Here is a 20,777-nt window from a genome sequence, read left to right as displayed (position 1 = left end):
AAACTTCTAGCTTCAGTGAAGCTGTATTTCAAAATCTGGGATACCAGATTTCACATGGGGAAAAAACCCTTCCCTTTGGAGGTGTGGATATATGGGTTCATTTGCTTTTTAGCCATGGATGTGGGAAGAAGTGGGTCTGCTTATCCAGAATACTCCTTTTCAGCTAGTTATGAAATGGGAGACAGCTGATTTTAGCAATGTTCAACAAACTGTGTTAAAGGACTAAATAAATAAATTTTAAAAATACACTGTTCCCTGCATTCAATTAACTGAAATTGGGGGAAGAGACACACATGAATAGCAGAGAGACTAATTTACTCCCATTTGGCTGAGTCAAAGCCTCAGCAACATCCTGTGTGTCATTTACCTGGCTTGGTGTTGCTAGGAAGCCTTTGGCTAAACCCAAATTTTAGCTGAAAGGTTTCTAAAGCACATCAGGCCACGTAATGAACAGAACTTGAGTTGAGCAGGGATAAGTTAAAGTTCTTAATTTGCTCATCTTTCCCCCAATTTAACTTTTCCTTAAGCAAAAACAGGTCAACCAAACCAGGAATATGTGAACTAGGAGTCACATATCTAAAAAAACCAAAAATTTAAAAATAGTGTAGAGCCTTGATTACCTGCCTGTACACTCAATTTCACCAGCTGCAGTGTGGTTGCCCAGATGGTTTCCCAGCTTTGGAGACTATCCACCACCACACAGCTGAATCCAAATTTCCATCTGGAGGTTTTCACACGCAAAAATAATACCAGAGCACAATGCAAAGGCCACTTCTGCAGGCTGAGTGTGAGGTGAAGGTCTGTATCTGTCAGAGGCTTTAGTTAACAGGTCATCAATTATCTCCTTTGCAAAGAAAAAACAAAACAAAAAACATCCTCTCTTTGGATCTCATAGAAAGGCTGCTGAAGACCAACAAACCATCCCAGATTTGCAGGGCTAAACTGAACTTGGCCTTGGCAAAGACTTGAACACTGCCCATCCCTGTTTACCTGTTGCCATGATGTCCACCACAATTTTGACAGCACTTTCTTAGTCAGAGCTGTGCTGACTTTGGAGATAGCATGAGCACAGGATACTTCCAACAGGCAATTTGGACCTGGCCACGGTGCTCACCCACAGAAGCAAAGCTCAGCCACTCACCAGAAAGGCAGAAATATCCCTTGCTTTTCTCCTTTCTGACACAAATGGAGCTAAAGAGGATGACTGGTCAGACCAGATAGTTAGGGCAGTATGGCTTTTATTCCTCAGTCTGGTAAATCATGAACAAAAACTCTGTCTCTTCTCCCACAGGATACTGTCAGGAGGCCTCTGGTGTTCCATATTTTAAGCTTTGGTGTCTCAGCCAGCAGATCTTCCCCCATCATCCACTTCTGCTCTCTTTCCAAGCTTTCTATCAGGGGAAGCATTAGCATTGCAGTGCCACACTCAGAATCATTAATAAGGGCTCAGGGAGTGGAAAGAAGAAGGAAAATATTCTGATGTGACTGGAATGGATGGGAAACTGGTAAAGTAAAACCTAATCAATCTTCTGAAAGGTGTAGCTGAGGGTAGAGGTGGGGTTAGTGCCAGAGTAGAATAAATCTGTGCAATTTCTCATGCCTTTTCAAAATACTCTCCAAAAGTGCTTAGGGGCTTCTTGCACAGGCCTTGACTGGAGCACTCTGGAGCCAAGCAGGCAAAAACTGCTGTGGGGCTCAGGCTGCTCTGGGCTGTGTTTCTCTCAGCCATTCTCCAGAGGAAGGTTTCAAAGTCAAAGCAATCAGAGCATTAAAGTGCCATTAGTGCAGAAATATTCCTGGGTTCATGAGCTGCTGCTCTGCACCTTCTAGACACACTTGCACTGCACACAGAGAGGTAGAGGGAACTGGGAGATGAACTTGTGTGAAACCCCACACTCCAGACATTACAGCTGCTCAAAGGACCTGCTGCTGCTTTTAAATCTATTCAATAACCAAGGTAGCAGGAGAATATATCAAAAAAGGAGAATTTTTATGTATACAGATGAACTCTTTACTGCATGTACCCTTAGTTCAAGTGCCCCAGATGCATCGATATTCATCACTGGAGATGCAACTCCTGAGCCCCTGAGCAGGATAAACCTGCAAGGCAGGAGCTTGTGCTGGATGCAGATACTCTGTCAAAACACCAGATCAGCCAAAAATGATGGAAATGCAATCAGCCTTGCTAAGATCCTCCCTGCTCTTCCACCACATTTACACTGGGCAAAGTATTGATTCAAGCCCATTATTTTCAAGCATCATTAAGAGTACAATGAAGAATGATAAATTATTATTTTAATGGGAATATAATGGCGTAAAGACACTTTTGAAGTAATTAGATTCTCAGCCTTCAGAGTTTGGAGTGTCTTTTTCCCATCAAACTCATGCAATGTTGACATTAGTGAGGCTTGGGACGTGCCAAGGGGGATTGAGTGCTGCCTGAAGAGATTCTGGCAGGGAAGGGACCAGCTCCCACAGAGGGAGGAGCTGTCTTCAGGATTTCTGCTTGGTCACTGCACAAAAGGAGCATGGGATTGGCAGGAGGGGAGAGCAGGAGAAAAAGTCTTGGTTATAGTATTGGTTAAATGTGACTAACAGGCCCTAAAAGTGTTCCTTGTTATTTGCACAGCTCCCTTTCCCTTTCCTGACAAAAAAATCATGAGAATGGTCTTCTAAAGTGAGGTGCCCATGGCTTTAAACCCCATTGCCCGGCTAAAACAGAGATGGTTATGACATCTTGCTGAGCACAGGCATAGGGACCCTGTTCTTGTGTGCCTCAGTTTACCGAAAGCAGCAGATGCAACCTTCTAAAATCTTTGCACACGCACACTCAAGCACATTGAATCTAGAGTATTCCTGCACATGAAAAGCTCTCTTGCTGAGCACAGGCATAGGGACCCTGTTCTTGTGTGCCTCAGTTTACTAAAAGCAGCAGATGCAATCTTCTAAAATGTTTTGCACGTACACACTCAAGCACATTGAGTCTAGAGTATTCCTGCACATGAAAGGCTTTTCACACTCTCCAGCACCCAGAAATCCCAAGAACAACCTTGGGCTCTCCCAAAAGCCACAAAGGAAGGTGTGAGCACAGGGGAAAGTTTCCCAACAAAAGCCAGGCAAGCTGCTCACTCCAATAGCTCTCAGGCCCTGGATGCTGCACTGGGAGAGAGGGAGTGCCTGGGTAGGGAGAAGCCAGGCTGCTTTGGGGTCAGCATGCACAAATATGATAAATAACCTGATGACCATGAGGCCCCAGGTTCAGGGTGCTGGTGTCATGAAGTGCTTCTGCTGAAGAACCTCTGCCTTTCCATGTTAAATAGGATTAGAGCATCAGTCAGGTCAGGGATGGAGAAACATAAAACTCATTTCAGTAAATTGCTCCGGAGCAGACACCTTGTATAAAGATAGGAGATGTTCAAGTAGAAGGGGCTGTTGTAGAAAAACAAAGCATTATTAAAAAGTCTAATTGTTTAGCTGTGGGGATTCAGGGCATCAAATTAAGTTCCTCCTCTCTCAGTCCAAATTATTGTAAACAGATCTCTGGATTTGACCAAGAATGTCTTCTGAGTTTTTAATCTTCTAAAAAAATCAACTGCTTTTCTTGTTACACAGTGATTTATACAAGGATTATCTCCTTTCATTAGTCTCTCATGATGATTAAAGACTAAAGTAATGACCACTAACTCTGGGATTAAACTTAAATGTCACTGCCTGAAACCAAAGACAGCAAAAGGTGGCTGCAGGAATACTGGCGTGTCACTCTAATGAAGATGAGGGAGCAGCAGCCAGACAGTGATTAGGACATGATATGGGGAGCATTCTGGGTGGAGACCAGAAGGGACCATGTGCCAATTAATTTAAAATTAGATTTAATAAGGCTTGAACTGCAATCTCTTTTCTGTAAGTACAGCAACTGGTTCGCTGAGGAGAAACAGCTGACGTTGCATTAGGGCTAAAATTTTTCTAATGCAGATTCCCTCAAGAACAGCTAATGCAATTCACTTTTGATGTGATGTTTAATCAGAAACAAAACCATTTGTGAGCCTAAATAAAGAGGTTTCCCCACAATGTGGGTATAGTATAGCTACTTTGCATCCTTGCAGCTTTACAGATCGTAAAAGCAATGAAGTGCAAAACAATTCAAACTGTCTTAAAAGCTTAGAAAGATATTTGTCCAGGTGTCCCTCTGTCCTCAACAGAAAGAGAAGGAATTTAGAGTTTAGGATGAGCTTAATTGGCCTTTGAAGGTCACCATACCTTGCCACTGACTTCCCTCTTGGAAGTTCACTTAGGGTTTTAGATGGTCCTTGAACTTAGTGGAAAAATGTCATGGTTGCTTCTTTCATAGAGATTGCACCTATGATGCTAAAGGGAACCTCACTAAATTTAAAACTGTAACCATATAATTCTTGGTAGTCATATTTTAAGCCCTAGAAAGCAAAATGGGATGGAGCTGGTGATGTTGTGGTGGTTTGTGGAGAACAGGAGAGAGGTTTGCCATGTAGCACTGGCTACTGCAAAAGAACCATCACACATCCACAGTGCCCAGAGCCTGCCCAGGGCCCTGCCAAATCCTTAGGGGTCAGCTCTGCCAGATGCCAGGAGCTGAACTCAGTCCCTGAACCATCTAGCTCAGTGTTACAGCAGCACCTGCAGACTGCAATGCCACTTCCTAGAAACCCTCTGGGACTGTCTGAGTTCTGCAAAACCTGGCACAGAGGGATCCTGATCCATACCTGAGCTTTCCACTTGCTGCAGTGGTGCAGAGATCTCCCAGGGATGGTTTGGAAAACATGATGCAGCAGAGACTTTAACACATCTGATGTCCTGCAATGCACAGGTAGATGCAAGGTGCATAGTGCAGAGGTTCTCCTCTTAACACTTTCACCAGTGGCTAACACAAGGATGGTTTGGAAAACATGATGCAGCAGAGACTTTAACACATCTGATGTCTTGCAATGCACAGGTAGATGCAAGGTGCACAGTGCAGAGGTTCTCCTCTTAAATAACACTTTCACCAGTGGCTAACACAGACTTTGCTGTGGAGATCACTCCCACCCTCCCACACAAAGAGGACCTTCCCAGTCTTGCTGCTTGGCCCTGTGCTGCAGATGTTTCTTCATAAGGGAACTAGGGGGTTGGGATAGTTTTTCTGTGGCAAAACCAGCTTTTTCTGGACACATGCCCTTTGGAGCTATTTAATAAATACAACACAGCCCTGTCATCTGGTACATTCAAAGTATTGCTTCCTCAGAGGGATCTGTATTAGCCAGAGTTATAAGAACATCTCTAGCAATGAAGGATGACAAATTAATTGTATTAACATTTTCAAAGTGCCTGGAAATGCGTGCTCTATATGTTCAAGTAAATTAATATTTAGTAGGATCTAGAAGAAAAGACAAATGTCACCACAAGCCAGGGCATTTTAGAGTCCCACTCCTTCTTCACTGGCACTCATGATGTGCATTTTAGTGGTGAGCACCCAACTAGATGTGCACAAAATGTTGGATTTGCTGGTGATGCTGATCACTGGAGAATTTCTTTTTGTACGGAATGGAATAGTTCCAGTGACAGAGACAGGGAGATGTTAAAGAGAAACAGGATTTGATTTTGTTGGGGGTTGATTGTGGCTGGTTGGTTGGTTGGGGTTTTTTTATGTATTTAATGCAGGAAACCAATGTGAAACTTTGAGGGGAATGTAGCAGAGAGGTTCAGGACAGTTGAATTTTGTATGGAAGTTACTCTGAGAGCTGGTACAGATACATGGGGCTGGAAGAACTGGGAATGGAACAAAAAGTTGGAGACAAACATGTTCAACAGTGCAGGAAGAAGCAGCCAGAGCGGGGATGAGCAAGAGCTGTGGGTACACACACAGCAAGGCAAACAGGTCCTTCTTTTGCTCGGATGTGACTCCCTGCACAGCCCTTGGCAGGAGGAAGACACATGATCACCCTTCCATTTCACCTCTGCACATATCATTTTCCCCATCTGCAACATGACAGAAATGAATATTCCCCTATGGCTGGGGAAGTGAATTTTTGATTGCTGGAGGATGTTACAGGAGTGCAAAGTGGGTTGCTGTGAGTGTGTTTATTTTGTGGCTGACACACTTTCCCCAGGCAAGGCAGAGGAGAGGTGACTGGGTGAGATGCAGGACACAGAGCACAGCAGACATTTTCAAACCAGACAATGCTGTCACATTTTGCTGACTGCTGGCACCCAGGACAGTGTGCCAGATGCCCATGGAGGGCACAGCACCCTCCTTTCCCTTCCACAGAACTGCCTGGCTCCTGTAACCAGGAATTTCCCACCTGCCCAGGTTGCTGGAGCATACACAGAAAAAAAGGTATTATGGAGAATTGCTAAATCAGGATGGGGAGTCAGAAGATTTGTATTCCCTGCTAGGAAATCTTTTCAGTAACTCCATAAAACAGTTTGCAGAGCCATAGGGAGTGACCTCTCCCAGGGTGGTGTCAAAGGGTTGGGTGCATCAGATCTTCTTGGGGCCTAGAGCAGAACCTGTGGTGTCCAACAGGAAAAACATTTTGGGTAATTCTAATATTTTGTTTTATACTCTGGGAGCATCAAAGAGACTGAAACAGATCACAGACACACTGTGCCCATGGGAAGGCTCCTCTATAGAGCACAAACTTACAGTATATTCCGAATATGAGGGCCCAGCCTCATCCTCCTGTTCTGCAGCACTTCTAGAGTTTTCTGAACCTGGTATTTCTGACTGGGGAAATCCTTCACATTTTTGAGTGTTTCTCCCCATCCTCCTGCCTTCTATGCACAGGGTGCCCCAACACCAGGCCAGGGCTCTGCAGGGAGAAACCTCTGACCAGCACTCAGCCTTTCGGGCTGCCAAAGGGCCTTTCAGAAGGGCAAAGAAAATGCACTTGTTCAGATTTATGTGTCATTAAGGACAGCTTTAGGTGCCTTTTCCATCTAGATCAGAAAGAGTAGAGAACCTTTGCAATGGAGAAGTGGCTTGGCAGTTCAGGTCTGTGGGGATATGTGGAGAGAAGGGGAGGAACCAGATCAAAACTCTTACCAAAAGGTAAAAATCTGAATCAATAACCTTCCCTCCCTCCTCCCAGTCAATACTTCCCTCCCCAAAGACATCACCTGACATTTTTCAGCTTCTTTCCCAAGGTCTCCAATCAATTCCTAACTTCTGCCTGACTCTTAACAGGAATCTCAGGGGTTTTTAGACACAAGGCAGAGAGGTGGCTTTGGATAATGAGCTGATTCACAACAGCTCCTGCTGAACAGGCACGTGGGCAGCACGTAATGCTCTTTTCCAGTGGGCAGCTGCTCTGAGATTTTGCTTCTGCCAAAAGGCTGCACTCTCCCCTGTGTGGAGATTTATGTCAGGGCTCAGATAAATGGAGATGAGTGTTTTTATTGTCTGTATGAAACCATGCAAACGCAGAGTTCAGGTTACAAGGTGATGAAAAAGGCTTCATTTAACAAGACAGAAAAGCCAGTTTAGGAAGTAAATACAATGTTGGCACTTTCCCTTGTGGATATGGTGATGGAGGGAGAGGACAATTTCCACATGTGAATGTGGTTTCCAGAACTGACAGTAAAAGACCCCAAAGAAATGTAGTTGCAGAAGTTGCAGAAGTGAGTTTAATGAGCAGAAGTCCCATCAGAGAAAACCAGGAAGACTTTAAATAAAAAACAATAGGAATAGAAAGACACAGTTTAATCTCTGGAGCCCCTTTGGCTGTGGTTAGAAGTTTCTGCTGAAGTCAGGTACCAAGGCTCACACCAAAAAGAACACAAAAAAAACAAACAAAAAAAAACCAAACCAAACCAAAACAAAACAAAAAAACCCCAAAAACAAACAAACAAACAAACCACAAACAAATAAACCACCAAAACAAACAAAAAAAACAAGGGAAAAAAAAAAAAGAGAAACTCAAAACAGTCAAACTCTACAAAAAAAAACCAAACCAAACCAAAACAAAACAAAAAAACCCCAAAAACAAACAAACAAACAAACCACAAACAAATAAACCACCAAAACAAACAAACAAAAAAACAAGGAAAAAAAATAAAGAGAAACTCAAAACAGTCAGATTCTGAGGAATCAAACAATCCAATAAAGGTATTTCTGCCAATTCCCTGCATTACAGATCAAGAGATGGCAGATATTACCCAGGCTTTCTGGAAGATAAGATGGAACTTACCCATGCAGGAACGCCTGAAAAAATGAATGATCTCTGGCTTTTATCCAACACAAAATAAGTACCCCCAGGAACCACTGGAGGAAGAAGGTCAGTGAGGTGACTGATGCTTCCTTTGAAAATCAAGAGCACATTCTTTTGTAGCTGTAGACTGAGAATCCAAAAACAGGAAAGCATTTTTAAGCAAGGCTGGGGAGGCAAAAGAACCTGAAAGTTTGTTTCTAGAAGCAAGACTCATACAAGTCACCCAGTGACTTCAGCAGGACTGGTCATGTGAATAATCAGTACTCACATGCATGGGGGTAAGCCCCTGGCTGGATAAAAAGCAGGTTAAAATAGCATTTGTTAGGGTGAAGAAAGTGAGGTTAATTTATTTTAATCTAAAACAATTTTGTATCCAGTTAAGGGGCAAGAATACATCTCTACTGGCAATTTCCCAAAAGTGTCATCAGCAGGGTAGTAGTTTAAGAGATTCATAGATATTATCTTTAGACGTAAATAAAGTGTTTAAGGACTCTTGTTGACTTGGGCAAGTCACTAATGCTCAGCACCCAGACCTTGGTGTGTGATGGGATCACACCCTCCAGAGGCAAAAGCCAATAAGTAAATTGTCTGCTGAGAAGACACACTAATGATTAACTCCTATTAATGTAGTTAGTTGTGAAGCTATTAGCAAAATACCCAGAACCTCTTAGTCTGGTTCTTTTAAAGGTAATCCTTGGAGCCAAACACCAAATTGCTTCGCAAATTAGGAAGATTTAGCTATAGAAAATAAAACTAAACTCAGTTATAGTCCATGTCTCCTCCTTAAAGCAGGATTGGGTGCACATAAGCTATTCCCACTCAGTATTTGTTTACACTGTTCCCATCTTTCCCAGTTCTTTAGTAACCTTACTGTTACAAAACATTTTCATAATCAAAATTTCTCTGTGATTTAAGCCCTCTACCTCTGGCCCTATATACCCTGGGAAGGGAAGTAGTATATTCTGTTACTTTCTGCAGCAAGAGTAATTTCTGTCCTTGGGGGGTTTTTTTGGGTTTTTTTGCAAGGTTTTTTGTTTGTTTTGGTGGTTTTGGTTTTGTTTGTTTGTTTGTTTTGGGTTTGTTTGTTTGTTTTTATTTTGGTTTGGTTTTTGTTTGTTTGTGTGTTTGTTTGGTTTGGGTTTTTATTTTTTCTTTTTTTGTTTTGTTTTTTTGGTTGTTTTTTTTTTTTTTTTTGCCACTGTCCCCAAAGGAAAAATATCACTTAGAGTAGTCTGGTAATTTCTATAATAAAATTTGCTTCAGTATATGGTTTTTTTTCAAAATCAGTGGTAAATGCAGAGCAGAAGGAATGGACTGGTCATCATCCTTGTGGCTTCATTCTCTTGTCCTCTCTAAGATGACTCCACTGGCCTCCATGGGATATGGCTCCTCACTCATTTTTTGTCCTCATGTCCTGCTGTCCTTCTGTCCTCACACATCATTGCAACCACGGCTGTGCCCTATGGACTCACACCTGGGGAACTTCCAGCCCTGCAGAGCTGCTGCTCCCCATGTTTGCTGCCAGTGGATTCCTCCTTGCTCAACCCTTTAGGGCAAATTTCATCAATAATTTGGGCTTGGCTCAGCCTTGCCTCCTGGGCACCATCTGAGCTGCAGTGTTTCACCACCCAGCAGCACAAAGCAGACAGGTGTTACTGGAGCCCAGTCAAACCCAGTTTAACCATTTGCAATGAAGTGCTGACAGAATGAGACTGCTCACCCCGCATGGCATTTTTCACAAGCATTGTTAAATGTTCAAAGCAAAAGGTATTACATTGTTAAACATAACAAACCTAATGTTCAGCTATAAAGAAATTCAAGTTATTCCAGATTTTCCTTTATTCTATTTTACCTAATTTGTCATTCTTTTTCCCTCTCCTTTTTGCATGTTTCTATCAGAAAATTTTAATCCATGGAGGTGAGACTCTGAAAATCTTCAGCTGAAAAAAAAAATTCAATAAATCTAGAATTCTTTAAATTTTTGAAAAGGTAACAATGGTTTTGAAATATTACAAAGCTTCACAACTAGTAGTCTATATTTTATAAGCTAAACATGTCTCTGAGCAAATTTACAACCACATTTACCTGCTTGATTTGCTGCTGCAATGAGTTTAATAAAAAAAACCAGCCAAAGCAATGGAAATTCTAGTAAGAAAATACATAAGACCCTTTATATGTCCCTGTGTGGGCTTGCTGAAGTACTAATATTTTTAATTACCTTCACCTAGGCTGACTTGATTCATTATGATTAGCTCAGAAACAGGGCATGATGTCATCAGTGTTCCTTCAGGAGCAAGAGAACAAACAACACTTAATTTTTATACACTCTGAGGACCATTACCGATTGTTTGCTTCATGATGAGAGTCCCAGGCCAGGCACAGCATCCCTTGTGCTGCATCATGCACACAGTGACAGACTGTCCCATGGCACTGCTGTGCAGAAGGTGTTTGGTCTCAATGCCCTGAGGTGGGACAGGGTGGGTCAACCAGACACCAGATGTTGAACAAAGCTCATCCCCAGTGCCTGGGTTCTCACATTTGTTGTTGGATTTTTTCTTGGTGCAGCAATAGTTAAACACCACAAATCATAGAATGATAGAATCCTAGATTGCAAGAGACCTTAAAGGTCATCTTGTTCCAAGCCCCCTGCCATGGACAGGGACACCTTCCACTAGACCAGGTGTCTCAGAGCCCATCCAGCCTGATCTCAGAATGAGAACAAAGGTTCATTGGGCTAGACAGTGTATGGGCACACGAGAAAAGATGGAGTGTACCCCAAACAGGCAACAGGAACAATTAATCTCTATATTTCATTACAGGGAAACATCTAGCCAAGAGCAGCAGAGGGATCCTGGAACTATTGCCACCATGAGCCTGGTCTTTTATGAGTATTTCCCTTCCATCTCCGGCCCAAAACCTGACAGAGTTAATTTCCCCACCTCTCTGGGCTGCAGCTCCTAAGGGATTTGCTCCTGCCCAGAGCAGAGAAGAGCAGTGGGTCTCCACCATGCCACAGACTTTTCCTTTATGAGATCTGGGCAGTTACAAGTGGGGAGCAGAGCCTGAACACCATCAGACCGTTGTTGACTCCACTTTCTTTGCTGGGTCTGTGCTCACCAACCTGGCACTGTGGAGCAGAGACTTCTGACTAATTTGAGGAAGCATCATCAGGCACAATTTATCACCTTGGGGCAAGCATGGGTACAGCCAGCCTCCACAGTAGGGGTGTGCAGAGGAGGCACTGACATCAAGGAATTCATTTTCTCATATGAATTATTGGTATAAAGAGACTCCTACACTGCCAAGGACCTGAGATGAGAACCACAAGCACAATGACAGCTCCTCTGTTATTCCCCAAGGGTGCCATGTCTGCATGCCCAGCACTCACCCTGCTGCTTCTGCAATGAAAGCACAACCCAAGACTGGCATTTGCCAGCAGCTGTCTTATATGGATATGCTTGGCTTGATCACTTGCACAGTCAGCCTAAGAATAGCTTCCTCTCTAACATCTGATTTCTCTTAAAGGATAAAAATAAAACAATCAGAGCCTGGATATAAAAGAGCAAACCGCTGAACACTGCACTGCATGCATCTATGTTTAATGAAGGAAAATTTCACTTTACAAGGGGCATGAGTTATTTCTGTCAACCATATCTGGCCTCAAGATCAGTATCTAAGCTGCCACTTCTTCTGGTCTGACAGTTAAATGACTTTTCATATTACAGAGCACTTCAGTGCTCCAATCATCCCAGGCAGTTCAGAATTCATCACGACCCCAGTGGGCTTGCAGACTGTGACAAGCTCCCCTAGCCAGTGCCCAGGAAGGATGCAGGGACCATCACAGCCAGGATCATGTTGAAACAGCTTTTTGGAGGCAGGCACGTGCCTCAGAGCAGGGTTTGTGCCATGTGCTTGACCTCAGTGGCCAACAACAGACCTTGGCTGGTGTTAGTTGTAGCTTGAGAGTCCTGGGGCCATATCAGGCAGCCTGAGAAAGCTGCTTTTTTTAGGCATACAAAGGTCATGACGCGTCTGTTCAAGAGCACTGTGGATAGCCCAGTTTAGGCTTTCCAGTCCAAGTGTCAAGGTCCACTGCCACTGGACACAATTAGTCACAATATTTAGCCCAGATGAATTGAATGTAGGCTATAAATAGCACTTGGTCCCTCTCCTTCTCCCCTCTCTATTCGCAATCTGAATTCTATAAGCAGTTCTCCCATACTGAATCCTCACAGGACATCTGCAATACATCATATCACTTATAAAATAGATTTTGGTTTTCTCTTCAGAAACAAAAAACCAAAAAAACTAAAAAACCAAACCAGTGGGAAATCAAATGTGATCACCATTTTTCCAAGGATAGTAAGACTGGAGGATTCACAAAACAAGGAGGAAATGCTGAAATCAACATACATTTTTATTGTTTGGAGGTTTTTTATGCCACAAGCAACAGACCTGTCTCTGCTGTGCCAGACCACCTGTCACCTTAATAAGATATGTTTCCTGGTTCAAAAATAGAATACAGCCTGCTGAAGTCAGACATGAATTAGCATGCATGCTGAACAACATGATTAAAGTCAAACCTTCTACCAACTGCTGGGGGCTATAGTGCAAAAACCTGAGTGTCCAGAGCAGGATATATCAGGCTCCTGACAAAACCTGGTCCTGCCATGTGCTCCCTGGCAGCAGTGACACCAGGAAGGGCTGAGAGCCCTGAAGGACAATCAGCAGAGCAGGTCAGCAGCCCAGCATCAGTTCAAGCTGTAATGCTGCAAGACAGGCTTGTGAATATATTGAATATGAATGAAACTCATAATATAGGAGGGGGAATGGGATACTTGGAGATCTGATGATCAGAACCTGCTGTTGGCAGGAAGAGGTCCTATCACCTCTGATACTTTGCAACCAAGCCACTTTTTGGCCCACCAAACCAGAAGAAAGGTGATTCTAATCTTACCAGCTCCTGGTCCTGAATCTTCCACACATTTCCCACCAAAAGTAAATCAAAATCAGCAAGACCTTCAAAGGTGGGAGAAGGGAATTGTTGTCATCGCCACTTGATTTCTGAGACACTGGACACCAATAAGCAATTTGACAGATGTCACATTAATTGTTTGTGTCAAAACTGTGACCTTGGTGAACTCGTCCTGAGTGCCAGCCTGATCCCCTCAGCAAGGGTCTGGTTGAACCCCTTGAAATGTGTTCTGTAGCAGATGAGTTTAGCTTGATTTTGGTTGGTAATTCTTCTCCTGTTCTTCTCTTTTCTTCTTCTTAATTACATTTGATTTTTCTTCAGAAGAGAATTCTTTTCCACGGTCATATTTTTATGAGAATTTTAATGAGTCACTTGGCATGACATTAATCACTGAAGTTTTAAAGTGTCTTCAAATTGTATTTTCCTTCTTCTTGAATACCAGCCACACATTTTTGTTTACACTGAAATGTTAGGAAAAAAATCTTTCAGCCTATTTTCCTCAGTACTAATTGGGGGTTTATTATTGCTTCATTTGCTTACAATTGAATCAAACAAAAACATCCATCCCTTTTTCATGGTGCTGCTAATTGAATTGAGTGGGTTATAATGATATTACTGTACATACACAAATGAACATTTTTTTAAATAAATAAATGAACATTAAAAGTATGTCTCTAAGGACTGAGACTAACTAGTTGTCTGCATACTCTTCTGAAAACTTTTTATATTTTTTCTCAAACAAATGTGCACTGCTCATTTCTGTTTTCAACTTAACACAGAAATCAGCCAAAGATATTACTGCTGTAAAGGTTCAAGAATGGGATTTTCCAGACAACCAAGGAAGTTGGAATGCCTATTTGCAATGGAATTCTATTGGGAATTTGGCACTTATTTCTACAGATCTCAGAAAACAGCACTGCAGCTGACTTTACAACTGGCTGATCTGAACAGCCACAGATGGGACCACAGGCTTTACCTTATCAGTTCAACACTTCTCATTAGTTATAAACTCAGGATTTATTCTGTAAAATTGCTATTTCAAACAGCCAGGGCTGCCAAAAACCATTTATGGTATCTGGTGATGATTTGTGAAGCATGTTTTACAGGGTTCTTATCAATGTAGCTCCAAAACAGCGTCTTGCTGTTTCATCTACATCAAGATGAACCATTGATGCTGATCTCTCAGGTTCCTCTGTAGGGTGTTGGAGGGGGACAGAGATGTGTGGGGAGGGTACATATTTCTTTTGATCTGTAAAATTTTTTGTTCAGCTGATGTGTTTTTAGAGACAATATTTTTTGCAAATCCATGGTCTCATTTAATTCCTATTTAACTGCTATGTTCTTACCTAGACTATATTACCTGGATATTTAAAGCAGGAATATTAAAAAGGCCTCACCTCTTTATGGGTGAAAAATTGTGCTCATAGCCATCTTCCATTTGATACAATACTTCTTGGAGAAACCGATTTTTTATCTGTAAGTGCACTGCAGCTATTTAATGAACAATCAGCGCCACAGTCTGCCCTCATATCATCTCCTTTAAACTCCCAAGAACTCCAGGAACAGGAGGAATACTTGAATTATAGAAGAATACACATTTAACAGAAGAAAAATTGGGATTGTCCAGCCTGGAGAAGAAAAGGTTTAGGGGAGATCTTATGGTATCCTAGCAGTACCTAAAGAGGACACAAGAGAGATGGGGAAGGACTTTTGGTAAGGACAAGAGGGACTGTTTTTAAACAGAAAGATGGTAGATTTAGATTGGATATTTGGAAGTAATTCTTTATCCAGAGCGTGGTGAGGCACTGGAACAGGTTTCACAGAGAAATCGTGGATGGCCCATCCCTGGAATTTTTCCAGGCCAGGCTGGATGGGACTTTGAGCAACCTGGGATAGTGAAAAGTGTCCCTGCCTACGGCAGAGGGGTTGGGAGGAAAAGTTGTTGAAAGTCCATTCCAACACAAATCATTCTGTTTCTATGATTCTGTGAAACGTGACACCTGAAGAAAAAAAATCATGAATGGGTAGAAGAAAATTAATTGGTAGTATGTATTTTCTGTTTCTCATTGTACAAGGATTAAAACCACCACCTGAAATGGTGAAGCAGTAGACTTAAAGCCAACCAGTGAAGGTACTTTTTCAGAAAGCTCATAACCAAATGACCAGCTTATTGCCACAGGACATAGCTCTACACAAAATTGGGAAAATGTCCATGTGGGGTTTACAGGTGTTTACAGAGGATACATGAAGCTGCTGAGTACAATGATCTGGAAGAAGCCAGTCAGGTTATTGACTGCTACACACGAGGAGGGAAAGATTCCCTTGACACTTGTTATGTTTGAAATATGCTTTCTCTGAACTTCCCTGGGACCACGAACCAGGCAGCCCTTTGCTGTGGTGGTTCTTATGTGGGCTCTCATGTAGTCTTTACCTTTGAACACAATAGATGAAGGGCACTCTCTTGAAGCTAATTTAAATGCAGAGGTTCTAGGTCAGCAGCTATTTAATCCAGTCCTCCTGAGAGATTAAGTGTTGGGTTGGTTGGGGTTTTTTTTTTTCTCTTTGAAAGATGTAGCATATTTTCAAAAGTGTACCTTGAATATAAATGAAAAATATCATGTTAAATAAATTGCAAGAGGATTTGCTTCATTGAGTTTGTTTGTAATTTACTATGGAATTACTACTGGAGCAAATCTATCGGTGACACTTTATATTTCACTGGAACAGGGATCTAAATAAGATGCAATACAGTACGCTGAATTTTTATGTACTTACCTGTAGTTGGATAATAAAGCATGAATTATGACACGAGTGTACTTCAGTACTGTAGTTAATAGTCTATCATGTCAATTTTAATAACATGCTCCGTAGAAAGATGCAGCCTGAGTGTTTTTAAAATTAAAGTATGTTTAACCTAATGTTCATATATTAATCCCCTAAAAGCTTGTCACTAAGTTATTGCTAGCCTTCTTTCCTTGGGTACATATATAAATTGTTGTTTAGTTATTGAAAGGGCTGCTCATCACAAGTGCAATGCTGCAGGCATTAAGGTTTCTTTTATACCTGCACAAATACATTTATGTAAAAGCAATTATGCACAATTACATTTCCCAGCACTTCAGAGAAGAAACATTTATGCCACAGGATAAAGACTTACATATGCTTTGGTCCTGGTTTTGTCCTATCTGACTGCAGGCATCCAAATCATAGAATCATAGAATCACAGAATCATAGAATGGTTTGGGTTAAAAAAGGACCCTAAATATAATCTAGTTCCAACTTCCAGTGGGGGTAAGAACAGCACCTATTTCCCCAGGTGGCTCAAAGCCCCATCCAACTTGGAATTGAACTGAACAGCCCAGAGAAAGGGCCTTGCTGTCCCTATTGATTAAGGAGTGAAGACAGGAAAACAAGAGGAGCAGGTATGAAGCCTCTGCATCTCCATGGCTTTGCTTCTACCTGGATGCACAATTTCCCTAAATCTGCCCTGGAAGGGACAGATAGAACACCAGACCTTACCTGAAGCAGCAGATGTTGTCTTGAGCATTGCTCCAGGGTCTGGGTGTTGCAGTCTCTGCTTCTGCTCACCAAAATGTTGTGTTTATTCCTAAGCATGAAGAATGTGTTGTATTAGTGATGCAGAAATGTCACAGAGATAGGAAAGCCTTTACACTGCTCCTGCCTACTCTAGTGGCAATAATTTCACCCAGCAGACAAAAACTGCACAGAAAGCTTTTTCACACTTTTCTTCAAATGATGTGAAGCTGGAGCTGCACAAAGCCAAGGCACAGAGCTGGTGACACAGGTGCTGCTGGCAGGAGGTCCCAGGCACCAGCTGAGCAACTTTTGTCATACTCTTTTGAAGAAAAGATGCTGTCTCGTTTGTTTTCACCTCCCTTTGCTAAGACTAAACGGCTTCATTTCCTAAGGCACCAAGACTCCCTGGCTCCTACTGACTTCAGCTGGAAAAACATCTGTGTCTCCCTTCTGGGGCTACAGTGTCACTTCACCAAGGTAGAAAACTGACTGCAGGCACATGAATACACAAGCTCTGCCCTTAGTCTCTCTTCCACTGAAAATATCAGGCCATAACTCCTTAGTGATCTTTCCTTCCCATAACTGACACCAAGTTAACCTGGACATTAATCACATTAATATTTGTTCCTTGGGTACACAGCTCTAAGACAGGGAATTGATCATTCACTAAAACCTCTGGCCTGGCCAGAGGACCCCAGCACAATGGCCTGGTTACAGACATTTGGTGTGACGTAGATTTAATCACAGTGAACACACATGTCTTGTCAGCTAACTTGATTTCCCCTTGGAAATGACTGTGCTGTTTGTACAGACATCATGATCTGCTTGGAGACACTGTGGGTGGCTGGCACTGTGGGGTGCCAGCACTGCTGACCATCTCCTTTTTCATGTTGTTTCTAGCTCTTAGCAGAAATCCATGACCTTGTGAGCTCCAGGTAGCAGACACCTGCACACAGACATAGCCCCCCTCAGTTCTTTGATCAAACTGCAGATCCAGAATAGTTCCTCCCATGCTGCACTGCCAAGAGAATGTGAGGCTCAATGTGATCTCATCAAGTCCTTCTGCTAAATATTGCCCCCAGAAAAACCACCACCTCCCCAAGAGCAAGCTGAAGATACCATGAGTGTAATCAAAGCTGCAACCAGCAGCTCACTGTGGCTCAGGGCCTTGTCATATTCAGCAACACAAAGCAGATAGATTAGGTGCTATGTTTAAATACAAGGAGATATATATGAATAAAGAAAATCATTAGTAGCCAAGGCAACTAATTGTGATGGAACTTTTTGTTCATAACAAATGCCAAAATAAGCTAAAGAAGTGAGGAGACAAAAAAAAAAAAAAGCCAAAAAAAACCCACAAAACAATCAACCACCCAGCCACAAAGAACACTGTTTAGTAAAAACACTCCTTAATAGTACTTCTATGGCTGCCCCATCCCAGCTGCAGAATTTGGCACTTGCCCTTGTTGAACTTTATGTGTTTGTGATTGCCCATCTCTCTGATTTGTGAAGGTTTCTCTATTAAACAGGAAAAAATGTTCAGAAATTCTGTTTTTCATTTCTCTCAGAGGTCACCTGCCTCATCCTTTTTTCTTCCTCTCAACAGATTGAAAACTCTGCTGCTGCTCAAGAAGGGGATCTGATATGAAATAGTGGTGAGAAATGTGAATGCTTGAAGCAACTTCATTTTTTTCACCTGCCTTAAAATGTCTGCTGCCAGACCCAGACACAATCACAGCTGAGAGTACAAGGCTTCCTCAAAAGGAAAAATAATACAGGGAGCCATCACTCCTTTGCAACTATCTGAAAAGGGCTGTTTTCCAGTGGGAAAAAGGGATAGGAACAGTTTAAAAGAAGAAGATTGTTCCATCAGTGATTATTGCCCTAAGACTTGGTTCTATCAGACCCCAACCCCAGCTTTCACTGACCTCTGCCTGCCTATTCCCACATAATAATTCCTATTATTCCTCCACTCCTTCTGCTCTGACCATGCATTCCTTCAAATTTGATGTGGAGAGCTGTACACAGTGTGTTCAGACAGTGTTTCAGCAGCGTTTTAAGCCATAGGGTTTGCATCAGGCTATGGTGAATTAATCCCTTCTTCTGACTAATATGTCTTACCATGTGTTTTCCTTTCCATGGCCACATCAAATTGTTGATTTGCAGCCCAGCTTCACTAGTCAGAACCTTTTCCCCCTCAACAGGCGCTCTTACTGTCTAATTCTTTGCTTTCTTGCTTCTACCTCTCACTTTTTCTCCTTAAAATCCATACTGTATCTATAAATGCAGCTCCAAAGGTGAACCTGAAGGAAACCAGCCTCGCTCAGAGCAAGTGCATTTCTATATTTAGCAGCAAACATTTCGGTTGTGCTGCCGCAGAGTCTTTTTGAAGAGCTGCACCTTCAAAAAGGTTTTCACAGAGCCACTGAGCCAGAAAGTATTGAAGGGGTGTTGTCTACTACTCAGCCTTGTCAAGCTTTTAATTCTTAAGCTTATAGCCGGAGGCAGAGCACAGGGACATTTGCATGGTTATATCGGTTTCTTTTCTTCCTAGAAATTGAAAAGAAGGAACATAGGGTGAAAAATTAATGCCAGAGCTAAAAAAAATCCCCAGTACTTGCCTGTAACAGCACTCTCTCTCTCTCTCTCTCTCTCTTTCCCATATATATTTTTTAAATAAGCACCGAGACATATTTCATGTCCATTGCCAGGACTGGTAGCTTTTAACACCCCTTTGAGTCTTTTTTCCCCAAATAGATGTGAATATCTATTTCCATCCTACCTATAGCAATATAACCCCTGGCTCTTCTGCTGGTGAGACCAGACTTTATATTCACTCCTGACTGATCTCACTGGAAGTGCCACATAAGCCCAGCCAAACCCTCTCAGGAGAGGCTGTAGAAGTTGGAAGATGTCTCCTTGACATATGCAGTGTACAAACAGGGTTATAAACCCTGCCCTTCACATTTATTAATTCCAATATGGTTTATTGATTTTTATCAGCATCCATGGGGTGTTCTTTGTGAAAGTACCTTGTCTAATGTGAGTCCATTAAATTTTGGGTTCACTATTCTGCAGATATGAACAGTTCTAAACCAATGTTAAAAACACATGATGGCCTCAGCACACTCCACACTGAATAAGATGGAGGAGGAAAGTGGGAATTAAAATATTGTTAATTCTGGAGAAATTCATACTGCAAAAGGTTTAATTCTCAGGTGGTTTTAATGTAGATGAACATTTGTATGCTGCCAATATACCCAACAGTTTTATGTGTCAGACACAAAGAGCATAAATTGACTATCTAAATCCTCTGAAACTTAAATAATCTTATAATTCCTTGTTAACAGATAGTTAAAGAGAACAACTAATTTTATATTTTCAAGTAAACAGTCTCTGAGCTTTCTCATAAAGATAGGCATTTAAGTATCACATATATTATCTTTTTCTAATTTTATTCCCCTATTTAATATTTGCACCATTTTTTTTACTTCCCTTTCAAATGTCACCCCAAATGTGGGTGGATTTGAGCAGAATGAAGATATTTTTACATCTCACATATCCCAGTGAAGCACCATCTTTGACCAAGTGGCCATCAATGTCAGTGAGACCTTTGCCTGGGTAAGGATTTCACTGACATGCCAGGATCTGTTTCACAGATGGCATGGCACTCCACAGACTTTGCAGGCAAGTAGCAGTGCCACTACAAAGCCAGGATTATTGGCTCAAACACCGCTTTCTCAAGGAAAAGAATATTTTCCTGGGTGGAAGAGCTTTGAGGAGATTTCAGGGTCTTCTGAGCCATATTTTTTAGCTTTTGCCACAGTTAAGGTTAGGAATGTACCACTCATGATTGTTCAGAGGTCTTCCAGCAGGAGAATGATGTATTTGGGGGTCACATGTAGAAAACCAGCCCAGATATGACAATATTCTGACCCATTTCCAGCTGCTTGCCACATGTGATGGATCATTCCAGTGGCAATGGAGATGGGCCATGCCAGCAGAGTGACTTCCACGGTGCCTGCTTTAGAGAAGTCCTGTTAGAA

Source organism: Passer montanus, unplaced genomic scaffold (assembly GCF_014805655.1).
Source record: "Passer montanus isolate IOZ18808 unplaced genomic scaffold, ASM1480565v1 scaffold78, whole genome shotgun sequence".
In the NCBI taxonomy this organism is placed as follows: Eukaryota; Metazoa; Chordata; class Aves; order Passeriformes; family Passeridae; genus Passer; species Passer montanus.
The sequence above is the reverse complement of the archived record's forward strand: the minus strand, read 5'-3'. Positions refer to the sequence as shown.